This window comes from Nuphar pumila, chromosome 13 (genome assembly GCF_984573655.1).
Source record: "Nuphar pumila chromosome 13, dmNupPumi1.hap1.1, whole genome shotgun sequence".
Taxonomy (NCBI): Eukaryota; Viridiplantae; Streptophyta; class Magnoliopsida; order Nymphaeales; family Nymphaeaceae; genus Nuphar; species Nuphar pumila.
The window spans coordinates 33517535-33523135 of record NC_143261.1 but is presented as its reverse complement, the minus strand read 5'-3'; positions in this window follow the sequence as shown (position 1 = coordinate 33523135).

The following is a 5601-nucleotide window of genomic DNA, read 5'->3' as shown; positions in this document are numbered from 1 at the left end:
TTTTTTTGAGAGCATTAGAACACATATATGCATGATTGAATCACTATAAATTTTTTTGACAACCTTAGAACACATATATGCCAGATTGAATCACTATGAATTTTTTTTTATTGCCTTAGAACACATATATGCATGATTGAATCACTATGAAATTTTTTAGACTGCCTTAGAACACGTATGCATGATTGAATCACGTCAAGTTTTTTTGAGAACCGTAGAACACATATATGGGTGATTGAATCACTATGATTTTTTTTAAAGCATTGGGACACATATATGCTTGATTGAATCACTATAAATTTTTTTTGACAACCTTAGTACACGTAAATGCATGATTGAATCACTATAAATTTTTTTTGTCAGTCTTTGAACACATATATGCATGATTGAATCACTATGATTTTTTTTGACCGCCTTAGAACACATATATGCATGATTGAATCACTATGAAATTTTTTGAAAGCCTTAGAACACATATATGCATGATTGAATCATTATGATTTTTTTTTGATAGCCATAGAACACATATATGCATGATTGAAGCACTATGAAATTTTTTGACAGCCTTAGAACACATATATGCATCATTGAATCACTATGAAATTTTTTTAACTACCTTAAACACATATGATGTTTAAATCATTGTTTGATTGAATCACTATTGATTTTTTTCTACAGCCTTAGAACACATATATGCATGATTGAATCACTATAAATTTTTTTTGACAACATTAGAACACATATATGCTTGATTGAATCACTATAAATTTTTTTTGACAACCTTAGAAAGCATATATGCAATATTAAATCACTATGAATTTTTTTTGACAATGTTAGAACACATTTACGCATGAGCTAAATTTTTTTTGACAGCCACAGAACACATATACATGATTTAATCACTATGAAAATTTTTTGACAGCCTTAGCACACACATATGCATGATTGAATCACTAGAATTTTTTTTACATCATTAGAACACATATGCATGATTGAATCACTATAATTTTTTTTGACAACCTTAAAACACATATATACAAGAGTGAATCACTATGATTTTTTTGACAGTTTTAAAACATATATATGCATAATTGAATCACTATGAAGTTTTTTGGATAGCCTTAGAACACATGTATGCATGATTGAATGACTATTAATTTTTTTTGACAACCTTATAGTCCATATAATTTTTTTTTGATAGCATTGGAACACATATATGCACGATTGAATCATTATAAATTTTTTTGACAACCTTAGAACACGTAAATGCATGATTGATTGACTTTAAATTTTTTTTGACTTTCTTAGAACACATACATGCATGATTAAATTACTATGATTTTTTTGACAGCCTTAGAACACATATATGCATGATTAAATCACTATAATTTTTTTTTAACAGCCATAGAACACATATATGCATGATTGAATCACTATTAAAAAATTTTCACAACTTTTGAACACGTATATGCATGATTGAATCACTATGAAATTTTTTTGACGGCCTTAGAACTCATATATGCATGATTGAATCACTATGATTTTTTTTTTTGACAATGTTAGAATTCATATATGCATGATTAAATCGCTATAAATTTTTTTGACAGCATTAGAACACATATATGCATGATTGAATCTCTTTGATTTTTTTTGTCCAGCCTTAGAACACATATATGCTTGATAGAATCACTATAAAATTGTTTTTACAACCTTAGAACACATATATGCATGATTGAATCACTATGATTTTTTTTGACAATGTCAGAACACATATATGCATGATTTAATTAGAATGAATTTTTTTTTACAGCCTTAGAACACATATATGCATGATTGAATCACTATAAAATTTTTTTGATAGCCTTAGAACACATATATGCATGATTGAGTCACTGTGATTTTTTTGACAGCCTTAGAACACATATGCATGATTGAATCACTACAAATTTTTTTGACAACCTTATAACATATATATGCATGATTGAATCACTATAATTTTTTTTGACAACCGTAGAATGCATATATGCATGATTGAATCATTATGAATATTGTGTTATAAGGTTGTAAAAAAAATTTATAGTGATTCAATCATGCAGATATGTGTTCTATGGTTGTAAAAAAAATTCACAGTGATTCAATCATGCAGATATGTGTTCTAAGGCTATACATTTTTTTGAAGGGATTAAATCATGAATATATGTGTTTTAATGCTGTCAAAAAAAAATTGTAGTGATTTAATCATGCATATATGTGTTCTAAGGCTGTAAAAAAAAATTCATAGTGACTCAGTCATTCATATATGTGTTCTAAGGTTATCAAAAAAATTTCATAGCGATTCAATCAAGCATATATATGTTCTAAGGCTGTAAAAAAAAATCATTCTAATTAAATCATGCATATATGTGTTGAAAGGTTGTGAAAATATTTTAATTGTGATTCAATCATGCATATATGTGTTCTAAGATTGTTAAAAAATTTTCATAGTGATTCAATCATGCATATATGTGTTGTAAGTTTGTTAAAAAAAATCATAGTAATTCAATCATGCATATATATATTTTAAAGCTGTCAAAAAATATTTAAAGTGACTCAAAGATGCATGTATGTGCTCTAAGGCTGTCAACAAAATTTCATAGTGATCCAATCATGCATATATGTGTTTTAAGGCTGTCAAAAAAAATTCATAGTGATTCAATCTTGAATATATGTGTTCTAAGGCTGTCAAAAAAAAATTATAGTCATTCAATCATGCATATATGTGTTCTATGGTTGTCAAAAAAATTTCATAGTAATTCAATCATGCATATATGTGTTCTAAAACTGTCTAAAAGTTTTGATAGTGATTCAATCATGCATATATAGGTTCTAATGCTAACAAAAAAATTTTGTAGTGATTTAATCATGCGTATATATGTTCTAAGCCTGTCAAAAAAATTTCATAGTGATTCAATTATGCATTTGTGTTCTCAGGCTGTCGAAAAAATTTCATAGTGACTCAATCATGCATATATGTGTTCTAACGTTATAAAAAAAATTTATAGTGATTCAATCGGGCATATATGTCTTCTAAGACTGTAAAAAAAATTGTAGTCATTCAATCTTGCATATAAGTCTTCTAAGGTTTTCAAAAAAAAATTATAGTGATTCAATCATGTATATATCTCTTCTAATGCTGTCAAAAAAATTTATAGTGATTCAATCATGTATATATGTGTTCTAAGGCTGTCAAAAAAATTTCATGTTGATTCAATCACACATATATAGTATCTAAGGCTGTCCAAAAAAGTTCATAATGATTTAATCATTTAAGTATGTGTTCTAAGGTTGTGAAAAAAAATTCACAGTGATTCAATCAAGCATATATGCATTCTAAGGTTGTCAAATTTTTTTTATAGTGATTGAGTCATGCTTATATGTGTTCTATGGTTGTAAAAAAAATTTGTAGGGATTCAATCATGCATATATAAGTTTGAACTCATTCAAAAAAACATCTTAGTGATTCAGTCATGCATATATGTGTTTTAACGTTGTTAAAAAAATCCATAGTAATTCAATCATGCATATATGTGCTTTAAGGCTGTCAAAAAAAAATTTGTAGTGATTTAATCATGCATATATGTGTCTAAGGTTGTGAAAAAAAATTCATAGTGATTCAATCATGCATATAAGTGGTCTAAGGCTGTCAAAAAAATTTCATACTAATTCAATCATGCATATATGTGTGCTAAGGTTGTCAAAAAAAACTTATAGTGATTCAATCATGCATATATGTGTTTTAAGGCTCTAAAAGAAAATCACAGTGATTCAATCATGCATACATGTGTTCTAAGGTTGTCAATTTTTTTTTTATTGTGATTCAGTCATGCATATATGTGTTATGAGGTCAAAAAAATTTCATAGTGATTGAATCAGGCATATATGTGTTCTAAGGTTGTCAAAAAAATTTAATAGTGATTCAATCATGCATATATGTGTTCTAGGGCTGTCAAAAAAATTTCATAGTGATTCAATCCTGCATATATGTGTTCTAAGGTGGTTAAAAATTTTTCATAGTAATTCAATGATGCAAATATGTGTTCTAAGGCTGTCAAAAAAATATTTAGTGATTTAATCATGCATATATGTGTTTAAGGTTGTCAAAAAAACTTTATAGTGATTCAATCATGCATATATGTGTTCTAAGGCTGTCAAATTTTTTTTATACTGATTCAATCATTAATATATGTGTTGTTAAGCTGTCAAAAACATTTAATAGTGAGTCTATCAGGCATATATGTGTTCTAAGGTTGTTAAGATTTTTTCATAGTAATTCAAGCATATATGTGTCTAAGGTTGTCTAAAAAATTCATACTGATTCAATCATGCATATATGTGTTCTAATGCTGTCCAAAAAAAATTTAGTCATTTAATCATGCATATATGTGTTCTAAGACTATTAAAAAAAATTCATTGTGATTAAATCATGCATATATGTCTTTGAAGGCTGTAAAAGAAAATTCATTATGATTCAATCATGCATATATGTGTTATATATTTGTTAAAAAAAATCATAGTGATTCAATCATACATATATATGTTTTCTAAGGCTGTAAAAAAAAATTCATAGTGATTCAATCATGCATAAATGTGTTCTAAGGCTATCAAAAAAATTTCAATCTTGCATGTATGTATTATAAGGCTCTAAAAAAAAATTCATAGTGATTCAATCTTGCATATATATGTTCTAAGGCTGTAAAAAAAAAATCACAATGATTCAATCATACATATATGTGCTCTAAGGCTGTTAAATTTTTTTTATGGTGATTCAATCATGCAAATATGTGTCCTAAGGTTGTCAAAAAAAATTCATAGTGATTCAATCCTACATATATGTGTTCTAAGGTTGTTGAAATTTTTTTATAGTAATTCAGTCATGCATATATGTGTTTTATGGTTGTCAAAAAAAATATTATAGTGATTCAATCATGCAGATATGTGTCTAAGGCTATCAAAAAACTTTCATATTGACTTAATCATGCATATAAGTGCTCTAAGGCTATCAAAAAAATTTATAGTGATTCAATCAGGCATATATTTGTTCTAAGGCTCTCAAAAAAATGTCATAGAGATTTAATCTTGCATATATGTGTTCTAACGATGTTAAAAAGCTTTATAGTGAATCTATCATGCATATATGTGTTCAAAGGATAGCAAAAAAAATTCATAGTGATTCAATCATGCATATATGTGTTCTAAGGCCGTCAACTTTTTTTATAGAGACTCAATCATGCATATATGTGTTTTAAGCTTGTAAAAAAAAATTTATAGTGAATCAATCATGCATATATGTGTTCTAATGCTGTAAAAAAAAAATTATAGTGATTCAATCATGCATATATGTGTTTTAAGGCTGTCAAATTTTTTTTATAGAGATTCAATCATGCATATATGTGTTTTAAGGTTGTCAAAAAAAAAATTATAGTGATTCAATCATGCCTATATGTGTTCTAATGCTGTAAAAAAAAATTCTTAGCGACTCAATCATGCATATGTGTTCTAAAGCTGTGAAAAAAAATTCATAGTGAATCAATCTTGCATATATGTGTTATAAGGATGTCAAAA